At 43.0% G+C, this 12972-nt stretch overlaps 1 protein-coding gene across 1 annotated transcript in view; it reads left to right on the top strand.

Moving 5' to 3' along the window:
* The first annotated feature begins 507 nt into the window (after positions 1-507).
* Positions 508-12972, top strand: part of setbp1 (SET binding protein 1) — a 56500-nt gene continuing 44035 nt past the window's right edge. Inside the window, exon 1 of the mRNA XM_023344102.1 lies at positions 508-5248. The gene's annotated coding sequence lies outside the window, so the exon portion shown is untranslated. The remainder of the gene's footprint in view (positions 5249-12972) is intronic.

Raw genomic sequence — 12972 nt, 5'->3', positions numbered from 1 at the left:
AGAAAATCCCCCTCATTGATTGAACGAACGCGAGTCTCTCCCGCTCACAATGTCAGCTCAAGGTTGGCGCGTCCACTCTCCTTCCCCTTCTGTCCTGTCAGGAGTTGCTACTTTGTCATTAATACCAGAGTTCTTTCATCTCCTGCTGTCTCTGCTGTTCTTGTTTTTCACAAACCTACTATTGACATTCACTCGTGTTTCCTTCCAGCACTTTTCTCCACTGGCCCCACTTAGAGCATTTATTAATTGTTAGGTAATTTCCCCCTCAATTCATCCTCATCTTCCCATCTCCTTCCCTCTGCTGATACTTTGTTGTAAAATAAAAACTTCAGCCTTTCATAAGGTGCTTTGAATGCTTGAATTCCGTTTTGAGTTGCACATGAAATGAAGGAAACTAGTTTTTTTGTTGTTGCATACATACATGCATCCCTCTTGTTGAATAAAGGCGGGAAGAGAGACGAGGGAGTAAGGCCACTTAGATGAATGACTGAATCTTTTTATTTTTATTTTTTTATGCTGAACCTCACGAGCGATGAATGATGCACCAGATTTCCTGTAGCGGTGAATAGAGATGAAAAGATTCTCCAGATATTTGGATCGCTCAGGCAGGAAGGCTGTCCTGCACGCTGCTCCATTCCTTGCCTTCCTCGTAATTCAATATTTACAGTTTAGGCTGAAAACGGCTCCCTCTCGGCCCTCCTGGATCCGGTATCCATGGCAGCAGATTGGAGAGCAGAGGGCCTTCTTCGTGTGTCTGTGTGTGTGTTTCTGAGAGGGTAATCTCTGCTGATACACTGCCATTGATTGGTTGTTAGGGAGCAGCTGTTGACCCCTCGATCTCTGGGGTCTCTTTGTGCTTTCACACACATCCCAGATCAATGCATGTGATGATACACACACACATGACCGCACACACCTGATTTGCTATTCTAGCAGTATTTCAGAGTCGTTTTCAAAATGATCAAAATCAACCTAAATTTTAATGTGGCATTAATTTAGAGTTAAATCCCCGTGGCTTTATGGTTTTATGACCATATTGGAACAAATGACTTAATTTATTTGACATAATTAAAATAGTTTCAGAACCCCTAAGGCTCCAGAACTTAGGAGCAATTTTAAATGCTGCCATTTAAAAATTATCATCAGAGTTATTTTTAGACATCAGGCTCTTGTGAAAGAAGTAGTAAAATTCACAAATATACATATACAGTAGATCATAACACAATGCACAATGCAGTGATTTGCAAATGTAATGATACCCTGGTTACGTTGGGACCACAAATTTCAATATACTTCACTTGGATTATATGTGATAGAAAACACATAAGTAGTACATAATTGTGAACTGGAATACAAAGGACACATTTGTTACATGTGAAACTTTGAAAAGGCTGTATTTGGTGCCCAGACTCATCTTTGTAGAAGTACATTTAGTTACAATTATTACACATGTCTTTTGGGGTATGTTTCTACCAGTTTTGCACTTCCACAGGAAGGAAAATGTTGCCTTTCTTCTTTGTAGAATAGCTCAAACTCAGACAGAATGGATAAGTTAGGTCAGTACAGTTTTCATGTCATGCCATAGATTCCCAATTGACTAGGAGTGGACCTTTACTGGGTCACAGGATGTGCTTTAATCTGAACCACTCCATTGTTGCTCTGCCTGCACATTTGGGTTTGTTGCTCTTCTTGCAGCATTGCCCAATATTGAGCTCCATTCACCAGCTTCTCTTTCCCTGCTGAAGAAAAGCATCTCCACATCACGAGGCTTTCACTACCGTTTCACTGTTTCAGGGTGATTCGGTATTTGTCACAGTGAAAGAGCACCTGAATGCGGTCAGGAGGAGGAATCATAGTGAAAGGATAATGTTTAATAAAGTCATTATGTCAAGCACCATGGAAGGAGTATAAAATGGAAGAACAAACATGACAAAACCTGAAAGCAAATCGAAGGATAAACACAGTGGAGGGAGATTACTGGAGCGGCACTCAGGTGGGTCTAACTGACTGCAAGTTGCAGGTTTGGGGAAAAACAAGGATATACAGAGAACTGATGGAAAACTGAAAATGAATGTCTGGTAAACACAAAAGGGAAACACAGGGAACCCACTAAACAGAATAATTTCAAACAAAAATTGGCAAAACTTCCAGTGTATATCCTTTTGGTTGTTTTTGTGATTAGAGTATGATAAGTATTTATTTCATACACGATAATTGAAACCATTACAAAACTCCAGAGGCTCTAATGCAATATAGAAATATGGAGAAATGTTAGATATATGCCATTTAATGGTATATATCTAACATCATAACAAGCATAATTCGTTAAAAAGGAAGTGAAATAAGTATCTAAAGGGATTCAAAACCGGTCATGTATTTATAAATAGAACATTTAGTGATGTTTGTAAAAAGCTGTGAAAACACTTCCTTTGAATCAGAGACTGCATCCATCTAAGCACACAAACACACGAGGTTTGTGAATCTGGTGTATCTCAGCAGGGGAAGTGAAAAGTATCAGCACACGGGCTGCTGATGGCACTGCAGATTTTTAACTACAAGCTTGGAGTTGAGTGTTTACCTACTACTGACTTCAAAGAGCCTCCACCCTAATGAAACATCTCTCTGTGGGCGTTCTGCACAAACACACGCATACATGCACAGGGCTGGGCTGAGGAACTGCTTGCAACTGTGGCTCACCAAGGGAAAAAGGTCGTGTGAGGTCATTTGCATGGCTTGTCAGTGCTAAAGCAGGTTTCCAACGCATGGAAGGTCAGGTTTTGCATGGGTCCGTGATGCAAACCGAAGCTCTGATAGCGATGGAACAACTGCAGCTCGTTCACGGTGGTTTGATGTTGAGTTTTCCATCCTCCTTTTTTATTCTGACATATTAAGGGGAAATCACCAGCACTCACATGCATGCACACAACACCCACGCATCAACAGAGCCTCTTAAGTCTCCCTCCATTCACCAGCTCGGCCCCACGCGAACGCCCACCTTGTTTTACTCTGAATAAAACGTGTGGGCGATGTGAGATGTTGCAGCTTCTGTCTTACTGGGCACACAAGATAAATTGGAAGGAAGTGTCCTGATGCTGTCAGATCTCATCTCTGCACGTCATCCCAGGAGTGCAAACTATTTCCTGTTAAGTCAAAGGTGATCATTTTATTTTTAGGTTAACTCATCCGTTTGCAGGAGGTGTTAAAAGTCAAAACGCCCCCTTGGGGTACGCACACATAGATAGTAAGATTTGTTATCACTCATCAAAGGTCTGTTTCGTCGTCTCCTTGAAGGGAGTAAAGTTGAACCATTTAGTAATCCTGTTTGAATTTGTTTGGAGGTGAAAGAATTTTCTCCAAAGAGATGAGTCTCTAATCACTTTATAAGACCACTGTAGACCAGTAGGCTGGTGGTCTATTTTGCTTTGTGATGTTTAATCTGCTCTGAGCTGCAGGATGGTTTCTGGACTCTCTTCTGTCCAGGATATGCTGTTCTCCTGTCAGCAAAATATGATTTAGCATTTTAATCAACAAGTCTCTGGAAAAGATGAGATCCAGAAGGCTGAATGAAAATGTCTTTGACATTTTTGTAATTCAACTTTGCACCATATTTTCAGCATCTGTCCATTAACTCCTTAAAATATGTTTTTATCAGCTATAAAGCTGTACACTTTAGAAAGATTGGGTTGCTGGATGAGGATCAGGGGTAAGAAGTAAAACAGGATTTAGTTCAATCGTTGATTTTGCTTTTTAGCAACAAACAAATGCCCATTAAGTATAGTGGAGGTTCTGTGATGCTATGGGCCCCTATTTCCTCCAAAGTTTAAAATATTCATATAACATACATTTAGATTTATGGTTGTAGTGAGAGAAAATGTTGAAAAGTTTAAAAGATTTTAATAAATTTACTTAATTACTGACTGTTTTTTTTGTGAATGTTAGAAAAATTAACTTATTTGGCATAATCAAATTGTTTCACTTCTATCCGAGCTATTTTCGGTCAATTTATGAAATTCAAAACCAGAATATTTTTTCATAATTACTCCTTTAAACGTGTACGTTTTTTTACTTCCTTACTCTGCAATGTTCATGCATATATATTAACCAGCTGAAGTAATATTTTTTTCTATTACTCAGAGCCTTTCTGTAGATGCATGTTGTGCGTCTGCAGAGAAAAGCTTGAGCCCCTCCTCTCATTTCCATTACATTAAACTATCAGAATGTCTCTATAAGCTGTCCCCCTTGGAGAAAACTGGTGAAAAGCAGGTGGACACAGAAACGAGGGACGTGCAGAGGCTGTTTGCAGCCAGAAGGAGGCGATCTCGCTCCTCCTCTTCCTCGTTCTCCTCCTCCTCCTCCTCCTCTGCTCTGGTCGGCTCAGCTTGGCCAGAGCTTCCAGTCTGCTGGGTGAGATCATTACCAGACACCAGGCTCCGGGACCTGACATTCACCGATTGGAAAAGCAAAGCGAGAGAGAGGCACACAGGCTCAGAGAGCGAGAGAAAGCCTTGATCCAGTGCAGCCGGCGACCTAAAGCGAGCTAACCCGCGGTGTGCAGCCTCAGCTCCCCGGTCCTCCGCTGCACGGACACGGCTCAAAGCGCGCTCTGTTGTCGCAGAAAGTCTTTTCCCCCCTCGTTTGGATTTTTGGCTTGTAGTCGGATGCGGGCTGCTTGTTTTGACTGCAGTAACAGAGCTGCTCCCCCTCCTTCTTCTTCCTCTCCTCCTCCTCCTCCTCCCCTCCTTCCAGCCGAGTAGCGGATTTGCGAGGGATCTCAGCGCCGACTCACCAGCGATCCCGCAAGGCACCGGGACACGCTCTCTGCACCGCTGCGGCTCTCCGGCTGCTCCCGCCTGCAGGAGACCCCGATCGGTTCTCCTTTCTGGCAGAACCTGGACACGACCGCCAAGTTTCCTGCTGGATTCTTCTTCTTCTTCTTTCTTTCTTCCCCCCCTTAATCTCTATTTTTTTTTTTTTTTTGCAACCTCGATTCTCATCGGATCGCCCGCAAGTCCTATTTCCCCCCTCGCTCCTCTCTTTCCAACGCGCTGTTGACGCCATTTTCCCCGGGGTTTTCTGTCAGAGAAAAATCCATCCACATTTACTCCCCGGCACCGTTTGACAGCTCCCCGGGAGGCTGTCATCCCATCCGTCGCTTGTGTAAAAGACGTGTCTTGGCTAAATGGATTGTAAATGATCTTGATGAAATATTCACACGTTAGAGCCGACTGTGTGACAACATTAGACATGGGTAAGTAGCCCCGCTTGACTGAGCACATTCCCCGCACCTGAACGCACCTCTTCTTCTGTCCATGTCGGCGTGCCTGCGCTGCTGTTGAAAGTGTTTCTTGTTTTGCATGCAGGTCTGAAGCGAGAGCCGTGCGCGCCTTCAGGTACGGCTCCTCGCAGGGAGCGCGCTGACAATGCTGCTTGCAGTCACATGCCCACAAAATAAGCGGGCAGATTCACGCACGTAGGCAACCCAAACAAGGCTGCATCACCCAGGGAGGCAGCATTTGTTATCGCTGGGTAGCACCTTGGCGCTTGTGCGGCTTTGATTGGGTCTTCTCTACCAACACAGGAGGAAAGGTTCACCTCACTCATCAAAAACCGCTGCTAGATCAGATATTTTCCTGCTGGGCTCTGCCTCCTGCGTCTTCATTTGACATTGATAATCCGTCATATTGTGCAAGGTGGTGAGAGGACGGGGTGTTTGTTACTTTTTTAGGGTGTTTAGTTGTACTGAACTGATTTGGGCTCTATGGGTTTTGATGTGTTGTTGTGGCGTTGCGTTTTTGAGATTTTTTTATTATTTTTTTTTTTGTGAAAGATTCCAGAAATTCAAACGCTTGAAGTCGTCTTTTCACATCTTTGCGACGCTTTTAGTTCGCAAAGATGGTTCCGAATTCTCATTTGTTTTTACTCTGCAGAATATTGGTTGAACTTAGGTTTGGACTTTGACTAGGCCACCCTATCACATGCTTTGATCTGAACTGCTGTTTGGTCAGCCTTGTTGTTGAAGTTTGTCCTTAGTCTGGAGTATCTTGCAGCCTCGGTCAGGTTTTCTTTTTCCTGGATGGCTCTGTTTTTAACTCCATCCAGTGCAACCAAAGAAAAGCATCCCCGCAGCATGACGCTACCTCCGCCATGTTTCACCACAAGGAGGATGTGTTTGGGGGGGGGGGGGGGGTCAGCGTTAGTTTTCAACCCCACATGGTATTTTGCATGTTGAAAGTTTTGAAAGTTTAAGCTTGTCACTTCTTATGACTTTCTTTTGTGCCACTCTAAACTAAATATCAACATATTCTCTCTCCTGAGTCGTCCACACCTGCTGCTCCTCTGGGGTTAACATGACTCTCTTGTCTAGGTGGTTCTCTGATAAATTATCTTTAGTTTGGTCAGTTCAGGTGGACAGCCATGACCTGCTAGAGCCAAAACACAGCTCCCTTTAATTACACTGCAGAAACGATTAGGATGACTTACTGCTGAGAAACACACGACCGGAGGCTAACAGTAACATTAAGGGGAATTAAATGAAACCAGAGTCAACCAAAGATCAGAATTTTCCCCAACAAACACCCAATCCAGGTGCATGAAACAAAGGATGAATATATCACCTCATGCCTACTCTTAAGTACAGAGTGGAGGTTTTGTGATGCTGTGGGCCACTTTCTGTTCCAGTGGCCTTGGACTCTTTAAAGTACCGATAAATTTAAAAGAAATGTGGTGGCCTCTGTTGCCTCTTGATCTTTTAGCAGGATAGTGATCAGATGATGCAGCATCAGCTCTTACTGATTACATGTACTTGAACGTACGGCTTTATGTGACATGCAAACTGTTATGAATCCTGCATTGGATGTCGTTTTCTTGCTTGTTGAGAAATAAAAGCATAAATACAGATACACAAACCACTGCTAGGATGTAGCTTGATTCATGTCAATGTATTTAGTTTCTACTTATTTCAGTCACAATAACAAGTTTCAAACCTGGTTAGGTCTACTTAGATGTAATTTCAGGTTTCACCCTTGTGTAAAAATGTACTAAATTCAATATTTTAAAGTTTGACATGCTTCACAATACTTGCGGTCAGATCAGTAAACCTCAGTTCTTTTTGAAGGACATTTAAAAATACTGTGCTTAATTTCTCCTATTTAATTCATGAACCTTATAGTGTGTTTTATTGATAATGGATCATAGAAACAATCTTGACTATTTCAATTACATTGAAGTCGGTTCATTTTTAGCTTCTTAACACGAGGAGCTCCTGACATTTCATTAGAATGTCTGTCTTTACCTGAGTTCAGTGTGAAGGGTCAGAGGTGACACTAGGAAATGGGATTCAAGGTTCTGCTTGGCATCTTTGGTCCAAGGAAATGTCCACCTCACCAATCAAACACTGCGCTTTAATCAGATGCTTCTTCTACTTCCTTCATCTTCATTTATCATTGACAGTTCATCGCACAGCATCACATTATGTGGAGCATAAAAACCCCACAGATGTTTCTGACTTTTTCAGGCTGTAAAATAACATTAAGTTCCTTCTGGTTGCTGAATTTACTATTTGTTCTGTTGGAGTTGCATAAACGAGTCCAAAAGTCCCAGAATCTAAACCCTCATGTACTCTTGTAATAAATCTGATTTGTTCTGTAGTTTCCACTATTAAAACATCACTTTGTTGGCGCTTTGGCCCCTTCGCCTCCTCCCTACTGGGAGTCCAGAAACTATCTGGACTCCAAGAGAAAAGTAGGGTTGAAGGCTAACGATGAAGGATAAGTAGCAAAATGGGAGTCGGCCATAGACTGAGTGTTTTGGCAAGAAACACCAGGAATGAGTCAGGGCTGAAACAAAGAATGAAAAGCATCTCATATCCATTGCACAGCATGGTGAGGGTTCTGTGATGCTGCGGGACTGTTTTCTTCCAAACAGTGTGGGGCCTTGTTAAAGTGAAATACATTATAAATTCTTTGATATACCAAATCGTTTAAAGTTAAAAAGCTGCTGGGTTCTGTTCATTTGGTATCTTAACAGGACAGTGATCTGAAAAAGCATGACTGAGTCATCACTGTCACTTTTAGCCAGACACAAAATCAGCCGTCTTCACTGGCCATCTCAGTCTGCAGTGCTAACTCATTGAAAACCTGTGAATTGAGCCTAAAGATGAGTGCATAATAGATACATCATAGCATAAATGCATTACACCTCGGTGCAGAAATGCTAGAACATGCACGTTTCTTCCAGTTTGTGCTCCCTGGATCAATACCTGGTCGGGTTTTCTATTTTCTGGGTACGAGAAAATAGAAACGAGTGAATACACGTACTAGTGTTGTGCCGTTGATGAAGGAGAATGTCAGCCTTTTTAAAACTCCAGTCCGGTCCAGGTCCACCTGAAGACGAGCGCAGCTGTAGGGTGGAGGGAGCAGAGCCGACGTTCGGTCAGCTCTCCTGAACATGTGGGAGTGAAGTTGTGGAAGTGAGCTCATGTGGGTGATAAAGGGCAAGCAGTGCATGACCATGTTGAAGGATGGATAATAGAGGTAATTTTATCGATCCTGTCTCGTTAGCACTTTCAGCTCCCCTCTCCCACTCAAAACAAGGCAGCAATTTCATCTTTTTTTCCCTTTTTTTTTTTTTTTTTTCTCCCCGGCATAAAAAGTACCAAGCTGGCTGTTGTTACTCCCTATTAGGTAACAAGATGCCTGTGCCACCTTTAAATTAAAGCATGAGAAATCGATTAGGTGTATCCCCTTCTGGGCTGAGGACCTCAGGTCGAAATAGGATCACAGGGAGAGGAGAGGGGAGGGAGGGAATGTGAACGGGATCCAAGGACAAATCTAACTGTTGGCAGTCTCTGTGAACAGAATATCGGCACTGGAGCACCTTTTGGCAGAGCGCTCTGAGAGAAAGAGGGAGTGAAGTGGGGGGTAGGAGAGGGAGCGAGGTGGAGGGCGAAGGAAAGTCGTAGCAGAGGGAGAAGACAGGGAGAGAACGGAGGTGGGGGGTGAGGTGAGGGGAAGGAGGAAGACAGTGGGAGAGTAGGGGAGGTGTTTTTTTTGCTGACAGCCATTTTGTGGCTTCTGCTGCAGTTAAAATGGTTTAACATTCATCTGCTTGTGCAGGGTGTAGTTAGGTGAGGATGGGTTTCTTGCTACCTGGCATATGGTTTGTCCTGGGGATTTGTGTGTGTGTGTGTGTGCGTGTGCGTGTGCGTGTGTGTGTGTGTGTCTCAGCATGTGTGTGTGTGTGCATCTCTTCATGAGCCAACTCCAAGGACCATCATTTTCAATTATGGCTGCCCCACATGTGGAGTTTTATGGTCGTCCTTCCTGCCACCTTATAGTCGAGCTCATGCATGTGCCATCCATGTTGAGCAGGCGGAGATGGGAGCGTTTGTTCTAGGAGTCATGATTTTTAGAATAATCCGTTTGATGGCTTCTTTCACCTTGCCGGTCATCTAACTTAGAAACTCGCTTCTCCGCTTGTGTGATTTGTGATCCGAGCCTGTCCAAGGCTGTCCGGGACCTTAAGCTGAATTTGATTTGGGGCCCCTTCAAACAACCATAAATCATCAGAGCCCGCCTAATATCCCCTTTATATCATCCATGTTCAAACATTAATGCACTATACCTCTAGTAGCAGTGCAGTCCTGTGAAAAGTATTTGCCCCCTTACAGAGTTAGCTTGTTTGGCTTTTTTGTTGTAGCTTAAATGTTTCAGATCACTAAACAAATGTTGACGTCAAACAAAAAAAGAGGCATAGTAAATGCAAGAAGCAGGTTTTTGTTTTGTGAGGGAACAAAGCTATAGAAACCAACATGGCTTTATGTGAGAAAGTAACTGCATCTCTATACCTCGCAGCTCATATCTGCTCAGGTTTCATTTGAGAGTTATTTTACATCCCTCTGGACGAGTTTTGATCCACTTCACTGATTTTAATTCAGCCACATTGGAAGGTTTTTTTTTACCATCTCATTCAGATGGAAGTCTGGACTTTGACTAGGGCAAGGTCTCAAACTAATGGCCAGAAATTCCTTTTCAGGATTTTCATGTAGAGATGAGGATTCAGAGTTTCTTCAATGGCTGCTTCAAAGCAGCCCCTGACAATAATACCTCCGCCTCCATGCTTCGCTCTCATTAAGATGTTCTTTTTCTGAAATGCTGCGCTAGTTTTATGCCAGATGAACAGAACACACACCATCCAGAGGTTTTGCCTTCGTCTCATCAGTGTACTAACATGCAATGCAATATGCACCGTGTACACTTATCAAGATGCTTTTAGCAAATGTGAGACGAGTCTTGGTGTTCTTTCCAGCCACTCCTGGGAAGGTTCCCCACTGTTTCATGCTTTCTCCATGTGTGGATAATGACTCACCGTGGTTCTCTGGAGTCCCAAAAACTTAGAAATGACTTTTTAACCCTTTTCCAGACTAGTATATGTCAGCTACTTTCTCATCTTTTCTTCCATTTTTTCCAGAATTGGGCCATAATGTGCTACTGTTTAGATCTTTTAGATTTCTCCTATGTTTTAATGACTTCTTGATTGCACAGATCTAGCAGTAACTGGGCCTTGTGCATTGAACCCAGTTTTTCAAAAAAAACCAACAAAAAATACACAAGTTATTTACAGTTAATTCTTGATCTATTTAGGGGGTTAGCACTTTATCGCGAGGCAGCTTTTTTCCTTCCCCAATCAATTTTTTTCTGATGTAAATTTTTAGAGCCCATTTCTTGATTCTTTTCACCTACTGGGATCTCCATCTCAACCTTTGGAGCCACTGCTCCAGGAAATACACATGGAGGCCACCTTAATGTTAATGCTAGCTGAGCTAACTCTGCTAATTGCAAATATGGGTTCCAAGGCTTTACAAAAGATAGATTAACTCTCTAATCTTTTAACTTTGAAATATGAGGAAAACATGTTTTTTAGCCTGACATCATCTCTGCTTTTAAAGTACTGGAGGGACAGTATCGGTAGGAAGGGAATAAAAAATATTCTGAATGCTGTTTTTTCCTACCTGTTCCTATATCCTTCTGTATATTATAGTTCTCAAAGAGAAATCAGATTTTGGGATCAGAAATTTAGTTCTCATCAGCATGCCTTCAGCAGGTTCTCTGTGTTTCTGTAGTAAAGGTGGTTATACCAAGTTGAAAAGTAAGATGGTGAAAGTGCTAACCAAAATATTTTACTCAGAAAAAGTAAATAGATTTTACATACACTAATTAGATTTTACATACAACCTTTTAAAAATAGAGATGAGAACTGTAGTTACTGCATAACAGTAAATATTTACATTTGTACACCTGACTTCTGTGACAGCTGCTTAGTTTGCTTATGTATCAGGCAGGCTCTGCTTGTGAACACCAGAAGAAGACTGGGCCCACCTCTTAGGATTTTCCTCCAAGCTAAGATTGCATCCTGTTGGAAACATTTCAGCCCTGTATTAAAAGAGTAGAGCAGATGAATGAAAAGACAGTGTTGTGCATCTCATTAAGATACTCATCTGCAGCCATAGACTGTGCTGGTTCTCTCACATGAAAAAGAAAGATGGGGGAAAAAAAAAATCACCGGCTTGTGCAAATAAAAAAAAACAACAACAGCCATTTGGTGTGCATCTGAATCTTTAAATGTGTGTGTGCATGCATTTGTCTCCATGTGTGTATGAGCTATTTGCGAGTCCACCTCAGGCACTGAGCTGCTGGGTATGCAGCCTTAAAAGGTTGTGTTTCTGCTGCCATCCCCCCCTCCTTCCCTCCTTCTGCCTCACTCTCTCTGTTTTTTTTTTTTGCTAACACTCTTTTCTTCCTCAGTTTTGTCTGTACGTTTGCATCATGCACCGTCTCTCTCCTCTGTCCATCTGTGTTCCATTATCGGTGTTTCATCATTAGACAAAACGTTGCGTGGCCCTCCTCGCTCGACCTTATGCTGTTTGAGAGCGAAGCTGGTTAGCTCTGGCAGTTCTGAGAGCATAATAAAGCTATTTATGCTGCAAGTCTGGCCTCTCACAATCAGCCTGCTGTTTGAGGCTAGCTGAGGTGTGTATGTGTATGCCGGTGTGTGTGTGTGTGTGTGTGTGTGTGTAGGAGAGAGGAGACAGGGAGGCTCGGGCTAAGTAAGTGAGGGAGGCCCGAGGAAGGGTCAGGCTTACATAAACTCTCCGGGCCTGCCAGTAACTGTACTAAACACTTCTTAGGGCAGCTGAGCAGGGAGGGAGGAGAAGGAGCCATGACCTAGCTAAGTAGTTTACGTAGTAATAGCCTGGACTAATGCTTAATACCACTCTGCTGTCATATAGGGTCATTGTGGTAAAAGGCCGCAAATCTTCAAAGTATGTGTTTTTGATCTGTGGGGGTGTGTTTGTGTGTGTGTCTCATTGTGGTTGGCATCGGTGTCTTTCTTCCTTTCATTGTTCGCAGTCACATGATGGCCAGGGTGGCTTTCATACATACCACAGGGGGCGAGTCACTCGGCTGGCATGAGGACCAAAGTGGGTCATGTGGGCACTCTGAGAGATCAGGCTGGACCTAATATCTGCTGTTATTTCTGTCAAACCCAGAAGCCATCGAAGCGACCACAGCGGTGGTTTAGAGCTTTTTTTTTTTGTTCTTTTTTTGCAGTGATTTCTTCCTGGAAGCGAGCGGCTTTCATTCTTTCTAGAGGGGTATGAAAGACACCCCTGAGATGGGTAATCCATCAAGCTGATCATCTTGGCTGCTTTATTTATGTATCATTGTTACAGACTGATGTAACCCTTCCCAATGTGCGGTCGTACAGTGAGCTGGATTTGTTTGGAGAACTGTTTAGGGGAAGACTTAAATCATGGAGGCTGTGACATCCGAGACTTCAGGCTGCCAAAAAGGCTTTGCATTTAAGATGTGGAGATCTACCACAGAGGAAAATAATGTTCGCCACAGGAAGACTGATGGATACTTTCTGCAACTTAAAAAAGAAATCTGTTAAAAACCGAAGTTTTCTTAAAAG

The sequence above is a fragment of the Xiphophorus maculatus genome, chromosome 12 (assembly GCF_002775205.1).
Source record: "Xiphophorus maculatus strain JP 163 A chromosome 12, X_maculatus-5.0-male, whole genome shotgun sequence".
NCBI lineage: Eukaryota > Metazoa > Chordata > Actinopteri > Cyprinodontiformes > Poeciliidae > Xiphophorus > Xiphophorus maculatus.
Note: the sequence above shows the minus strand (reverse complement) of the source record. Positions and strands in the feature narration are given on the sequence as shown.